The sequence below is a fragment of the Pseudorca crassidens genome, chromosome 5 (assembly GCF_039906515.1).
Source record: "Pseudorca crassidens isolate mPseCra1 chromosome 5, mPseCra1.hap1, whole genome shotgun sequence".
In the NCBI taxonomy this organism is placed as follows: Eukaryota; Metazoa; Chordata; class Mammalia; order Artiodactyla; family Delphinidae; genus Pseudorca; species Pseudorca crassidens.
In genome coordinates, this window is record NC_090300.1 from 106,437,225 (window position 1) to 106,445,471 (window position 8,247).

An 8,247-nucleotide genomic window follows, 5' to 3' on the forward strand; every position below is an offset into this window, starting at 1 on the left:
TTGTAATGACAGCCTTCAGAGAGATAATGAGAAACTGAGGACCCATGACAAATAGTGAATGGTCAAGTTTAACATAGGTAATCAAGGAACTGAAGACTTGATAGAGTTGCAGAGCTCCAGAGATGTCTGAATCCCAGCCCAGACAGATCAATTTTGCTAAGATCAGAGTCCTGGTTATAAAAGTGTGGGATTCTGAGACATGACATAGGGACATCTGGATGAATTCCACTGAGGATATTGGCTTGATAGAGCCGGTCTAGCTAGCATCTTCCCAATTCTAGAAGATATTTCAGGTATACCTCCCCAAAATTGCAACATGTGCCCCACTCTGGAACTGTCCCAGATCATTCATTAAGGTTATTATAAATGCTCAGTGAGAAAAGAATAAGCATCAGTTATGTTCCATACGTTCCTTTCTGCAAGCCAGAGCTGATGGAAGGAGAGGCAGTCATAGGTCTGGCACTGTGATTATGCATGATGAGTATGGGCCAGGGGCAGCACTTAGCTACAAGAAGCCAGAAGCCCCTAAGTACCATAATGATGCAAAGTAAGAGAAGCATGGAAGAGGGCTTTACCACCTCCATTTGTTTTCTCAAAAGTAAAGCTCACCTGAAAGAAAAATACTAGAATACTTGTTTAAAATGAAAATCTCTGGGCCTCATCCCATGGCACCAAATTAAAATTTGGGGGAGAAGTGTAAAGCATCACCAGTATTTACAGAGAGATATATTTTATCTGCTGTATCAATTCATATGCTTGATCATGTTGGGAGAAGCAATCCTGCTTCCCACCTCTAAATTAAAGACAGTCACAATATCAGAGTAGTCCTCAAGCCTCAAAAGCTGACCCCCGGGCTTCCTTGGTGGCGCAGTGGTTGAGAGTCTGCCTGCCGATGCAGGGGACGCGGGTTCGTGCCCCGGTCTGGGAAGATGCCACATGCCGCGGAGCGGCTGGGCCTGTGAGCCATGGCCGCTGAGCCTGCACGTCCGGAGCCTGTGCTCCGCAATGGGAGAGGCCACAACAGTGAGAGGCCCGCGTACCAGAAAAAAAAAAAAAAAAAAAAAAAGCTGACCTCCACTTTGAGGGTTCTGGAAGTACAGAGAATTTACCACTTTACCCTCAAAACTGAGCATGTTTAAACTTCCATGGTTTCTACAGATTGTCAGTGTTCAGAACTACCTGGTATTGAAAATTGTTGAAATCCTACTCCCTGAAATGGGTTTTCTAGGGCTTTGGGGGAGAGCCGTATAGTGTGAGGGGCATGATGGCCCAGGGAGAAATCTTACACTCCTTTGACTTTAAGTCTCGTCTCAACTTCAACAAGAATCTTCAAGGAACAAAGGACTCAACTGTTCTGGAGTTCTGTTGAGCAGAGTGATGGATTTAGGATGTAAAAGCAAAATAGCGCTGTATGCACATTTTTATTGTGTTGTTGACTCCCTAATTTCATAAAAATAATGCAGAATAATTAGTATAAATCATCATAATTATATACAAATCCATGTTATATACACATATAACTAAGTAATGTTATACATGAAACTAACAGGTTTAAAAACAAATCAATGTAAATTTTTATTGAGCTAGAATAGAGGAGGAGCCATGAATAAAATGTTTACATATGTAGAGAAATATGCATTTACTCAGACAAAAAAAGAAAGTTCTAAAAAGTGTCAACAAACAAATGTCAACAAAGTAGCATAGATCTTTGTCCTTTCTTGGAAGAGTTTGGACCAACAGTGTGCATAATTCAAGTTATATAATTCAATGAAGATCTACTGTTTAAATTGTTTAGACAGCTGTTACTCTGTAAGCCTAACTGTAGAAAGGCTAATATTTATCATTCTGGTTAAACCATAGTATAGAGAGAATGCTGGCCAAACTTGGCTGGAAGAAGTCACCTTGAGTGTGTTTCTTTTCTGGCCTCTAATTAAACAATGCATTTAAAGAGATGATGAACTCATACATCAGAGTTGGATGTTTCAAAAAAAAGCATGCTGTAGTTAAACAATAAAACTCTAAGTGGTAGCAGCTGGAGGAGACATTCAATATTTTATCAAAGGAAATAGAATTAAGTCAATGACATCTGTGCAGTGGAAGAGACTTTCTCAGTTTAGATTTATCTTGGAAGCTACTCTCTTCTTGCCAAGATTGAGCAGCTATAAAGATCTTCCTACCATGTAGCTTGGTTTAGGTTCAGCAGGAGGCTGAGCCCTTATCACAGAGCAGAGAACAAAGGCAGGAGCCCAGAAGCCAGCATTTGGTAGGCAACATGCTTTGGACAAGGGCAAGCCTGCTTGGACAGTTTCAGAGAATATAGATAGTATAAACCTTTAGAAATTGTTCACCTTGATGCTGCAAATTCCCTGATATTGACATTAAGGACTGGAGCATAAATTAGGGAGATAAGCGAAAAAGAGACTCCAATGACCCAGAACCAGAACATCAGAATGACAATAACAAGAAAAATGGCAGTAGCAACAAACAAAACTAAACAAAACCAAAACTAAAATAGAAAGCTCTCTTTGAATTGGGCTACATGGTGACCACTTTTTCTAATTATAAGAAAAGAATATAAGTTAATACACAAATCTCAGGCTGTATATTAAATTTACTTTGTTGCATGGGCTCTCATTAATGTTTTTTATACACTTCTCATTTCATGGCATAGATTCAGTTATTATTAAACTTTTTCTTTCTTAATATTTTTTCAAGGCTGCAACTTGAAGAATCCTACCAGGTGTTATTTTTAAAATGATACCCAAAAAGATAGATCCTCAAAAAAAAAAAAAAAAGAGATCCTAACTCATAGTGGCTTTTGATATTCTGGTTCTAAAGTGAAAAGAGAAGAAAGTTTCTGTCCTAACAGAATCGTGATTGACGTACATCATAAGACATAGGTCACTTGAACTAAAACTGTGCTTATGAAAGAAAGTCTACTTTTCTTTCAATTACTGATATTTGGTAGTAACACACATCACCTTTCACCTTCTATTGTAGGTATCTGCACATACATTTTATCTCCCCTTATAGAGAGGGATACTGTCTTATTTATGTACAGCATATAATAGGCATATAATATATTCATATTTGTGGAATCGAATAACTGAATGAATGAGTAATGAGTGATATGGTTATTATTTTTTTTCCTCAGGGCAACTGAAAGGAATGGAAAATACACTTGACTTGGGCCAACAAATTCTGGATTCATATCCTATTTCTGTGGTTATTTAGCCATTTGACCTTGGGCAAATCATATAATCTATCTAGTTCTCTCTCAAATTAAAATTTCATTTGAGTGATGGGTGGGATATTAGAGAATTCTACTGTTATCCACCATTAAACTGTGTCCCTCCCAAATTTATGTGTTGAAATCCTAACCCTTACTACCACAGAATGTGACATTATTTGGTGATAGGATTTTTACAGAGGTAATCAAGTTTAAATGAGGTCATGAGGACGAGCCTTAATTCCAAGATGATCAATGTCCTTATACAAATGGTAAATTTTGAACAGAGACACACATAGGCCTATACGCCAAGGAGAGAGGCCTGGAACAGGTCCTTCCCTCACAGCCCTCCAAAATAACTCTGCCAACACCTTGATTTTGGACCTCTAGCCTCCAGAATTATGAGAAAATAAGTTTCTGCTGTTTAAGCCACCTAGTTTGTGGTATTTTGTTTGGAAACCCTGACAGTAGTCTTGGTAAAGAGAGGTCTTTATAAATGTTATCCTAGCCATGTGGTTCTCAGCAAATTGTCCTACCTAGTTCTAGAGCAGAGATCAGTAATTTTTCTGTAAAAGGCCAGACTTTAGGCTCTCTAGGCTACATGCGTTTCTGCTGTATACTCTATTTTAATCTTTTAAAAGTGTGAAAACCATTCTTAGCTTGCTGACTGTACAAAACTGGGATGCAGCCTGATCAGCCCACAGGCTTTAGTCTGCAGACACCTGGAGCAGTCTCATGTCACAGGCAAGGATCTTGTTCAATCAATTCTAAAATGCCATTCAAGTGCATGTTACAAGTATTACCAATCTGTTTAAATATTTTTTTCAATTATTTTTAATAAAATACTATCTTTTAATCAACCCTCAACTCTTTACCCACAAAAAGCTCTGCTAAGGCCTTAAGTTCTTTTTCCTATCTTTTATCAACTATGAAAATTTATTTTTTGAAGAAATACTTCAACATTAGGTTCTAATTTCAAGTGATATTGCTGATAAATAAAAATTTTCTCCTAAATTTTCTACATTTATTGGGACAATTTGATCCTCCCTCCCCAATTACACAATGATTTAACAAGTTTAGTTTCAACACGGCACTAGGCATTGCCCTCAATTCAGAATTAGCTATATTGATTCCTCAATGATGTCAAAGTATACTTTGGGTAAAAAATTGTGATTAATATAGCCTATAAAAGACTTTACAGACCAAAGCCCCAGAGCCACTTCAAAAATATATAGTCCAATAAGCACAGGCTAGGTGGTTTGCTTGCTAATAACAAAATTTGCTTCTAAATGCTGGAATGTATGTGCTGGAATTATAATTGCAGCCCTAGTACTCACTACTATTTCTTAGGAAATCAGTTATTAGGTTTATGAAGTGATAAATAGCTCCTTGTTCTGCTAAAGTGACTAACCTTTATTCTTTATAGATCCATCTCTAGGCATTAAAAAAAAAAACTGTTCTGCTGAATGCAAAAAGTTTCACATTTAATTCTAACCAAGTTTCAGTTGTGAAGATGAAAGTAGAAATTTATTGCTGGCTGATGAGTAAACTAGCACACAAATTTTTAAACCAGCAGATATTTCCTCCTTTATCTCCAAACATCTTGTCTTATTTCCTTCCAATTACATTTTTTCTTCTTCCATGAACAGCAAATATGTCATTTCTATCATTCTCCTGATGGTGGCCTTATGGAAGATGATTGAATTACCCAATCTTTGGAAGGAACAAGCTGTTTTATGTCTCAAGTGTCACGGATTTTGTAGATTCTTTTGCTCTGGGGTCTTTCTCAGGTTATTACAGATTTTTTTTTTTTTTTTTTGTGGTATGCGGGCCTCTCACTGCTGTGGCCTCTCCCATTGCGGAGCACAGGCTCCGGACGTGCAGGCTCAGCGGCCATGGCTCACGGGCCCAGCCGCTCCGTGGCATGTGGGATCTTCCCGGACCAGGGCACGAACCCGTGTACTCTGCATCGGCAGGCGGACTCTCAACCACTGCACCACCAGGGAAGCCCAGAGTTATTACAGATTTTAAGCTACTTTCACTGAGTAATGTTCTCCTGAAGGAAATGAAGGAATGAAAACTCTGGGTACATGCAGTTTTCCCAGGCACAAAATCACAATGATGAGCTTTTCCTACATCTTGATGAAAGATGGAAATTGTGAGAAATAATTCAGTGTTTCTCAAACTAGTTAAGAGACTATCTGCGTCAAATTCCCCTCTGTTATTTGCTAAACTACAGGTTTTGATTCTGACCCCAGATCTTCTGAATCAAGATCTCCAAAGGGAAGTCCCATGTGCTAGTATCCTATCACTGGGTAACAAATTACCACAACTTAGTGGCTTAAAACGAAACATACTCATCACCTCATATCATCTCATAGTGTCTGAGTATCGGAAGTGGAGGCACAGTTTAGCTGAGTCCTCTGCTCAGGGTCTCACAGGCTGAAATTAAAGCATCAGTCAGGCTATCTACCCTTCTAATGCCCAAGGTCCTCTACCAAGCTCACACCATTATTTGTGAAATTCAGATCCTTGAGGCTCTGGTTGTAGGACTGAGAGTCTCAGTTTATTAATAGCTGTTGACTGGAGGCCACCCCAGTTCCTAGAGGCTGCCTACTGTTCCCTGCCATGTGGCCGTCTCCATAGGCAGTTCACAATATGGCTGTTTGCTTCTTCAAGGCCAAAAGGAGGCTCTTTTTCATCAGTCTGCTAAGATAGAGTCTAAATTATAAATACAGACCCAGAGTTCTAAAAACATGGCTCCCAAGATTCCGTACCCTAATCCCCAATACTAGTGAATATGCTGAATATCACTTCAGTGATTATTTTACATAGCACAACTGATCTTAAGATGGGAAGATTATTCATGTGAACCTGATTTAAATCCTATAGACCTTATTAAAAACAGAGAATTTTCTCTACCTGACAGAAGAGGAAGTCAGAGAGGTTGGAAGAACAAGAAGGGACTCCATCGTGCCATTGGTGGAATCAGGCCATGAGAAAGAATGAGGGCAGCCTCCAGGAGCAAAGACCAAGCTCTGTCTGATAGCAGGGAAGTGGGGACCTCAACTCAATAACCACAAAGAAAAGAACTGAATTCTGCCAACAGCAAGAATGACCTTGGAAGTGGATTCTTTCCCTTCTTCTCTGTTTAGAAGCAAGTCACATGTTCTATCTTCACTCAAGGAGAGGGGATTACTTCAATGGGAGTAATTCTCACTCTAGAGCCTCCAAAAAGAAAAAAAATCTTGCTGACAAATTGATTTTAGCCCAGAGAAACCCATTTTTTGGCTTCTGAACTCCAAAACTGTAAGAAAATAAATTTGTGCTGTTTTAAGCCACAGAGTTTGTGGTAATTTATTGCAGCAGCAAAACGAATTTAATACACTATCTTTGTCCATTAAGATCTTAATAAGGTTTTCTAAGTCAAATTACTCTTCGCTCTATTCTTGTAAACCTTAGTTTATAACAATTGAATAATACTTAGTACATGATGCTGCAATTATATAAATTCAACTTATGCATCTCTATGAGTGTTAGCTTCTCAAGGGCAGGAATAGTATTTTAAACAACTCTACATCTGACACAATAACTAGCACAATGCCCTACTAGCCCCTGGTGCTCCATAAATGTTTACTGAAAAAATCATAGTTGACGTTTTTAGAGCAGAAAACAATTTCCGTAATAAAACCTTATGACAAGACAGTGATAAAATTCATCTCTAAAAGAGACAGATTCAAAGTTTCTTTGATATGACATTATTCAAATTTTTCCTAGAGATCTACGCAAAAAGAATAACCATAAACAAGTCCTTAAAAAAATGAAACCACTTCTATTAATTGTAAGTTTTGTTTGTGGCAGTCACTTGTGATATCTAAGAAAGAAATGCATTCGACTTAGAGGGAAGATGAGGAATTTACTCAAATAACTGAAGATCAGATAACTTAATCCAGTTTGAATTTTAATCCTGAATGGCTGCAGACATGTCATATCTTTTATAGGGTTCTCTGTTATTATAATCACTGAAAGTGACCAGGACATTCTTAAAGGTTTTTACAAATTAACTTTGGTGGTCTTTTCTCCCCTTTATGTTGGTGCTCTTTCAGATACTTTCGTATTCCTCTATTGGTCTCTAGCTGTGTTTTATAACATCTCTCCAGGCTGCTGTTCTCTCCTCTGAAGCATTTTAGTCTGAGCATAGAGACTGCAGCTCCCTTAATTTTACAAGCCCAATTAGCACTCAGTTTCCATATTTTCCAGAGAACACAATTTTCAAGATTCAAAAACTAGAAAAATAAAAGTTTTCCTACATCCTCAATTTCTTCATTGAAACTTCCTTAATCTATTTGTTTTGATGAAATATTACTTTCCTCTGAGATATACTCCCCTGATACTCTTTTGCTATGGTTAATTTTTTGTGTCAACTTGACTGGGTCCAAGGGAGCCAAGGTATTTGGTTAAACATTATTCTGGGTGTATCTGTTAGGGCGTTTCTGAATAAGATTAACATTTGAATCAGTAGACTAAAGCAGATTGTCCTGCCCAATGTGGGCAGGCTCAATCTAATCCACTGAGTAGAACAACAAGGCTGATGAAGGAGAATTTGTTCTTTATCTGACTGTTGAGCTTGGACATCTGTCTCCTTTTGCACTTAGATAGGAACTTATGCTGCTGGCTCTTCTGGCTGTCAGACCTTTAGATGTAGGCTGAAACCACACCACTGACTCCCCTGGTTCTCCAGCTTTCTGACTGCAGATCTTGCAACCGCTCAGCCTCCATAAATGTTTTAGCCAATTCCAAAAAAGAAAGAAAGAGAGAGAGAGAGAGAGAGAAGGAAGGAAGGAAGGAAGGAAGGAAAGAGAAAGAGAAGAAAGAAAACAAAGAAAGAAAGAAAGAAAGAGAGAGAGAGAGAGGGAGGGAGGGAGGGAGGGAGGAAGGGAGGAAGAACCTATTGGTTCTGTTCCTCTGCAGAACCTTGACTAATACACTTTTCAGTTTAAAGCGTCACTTTCTTTGAC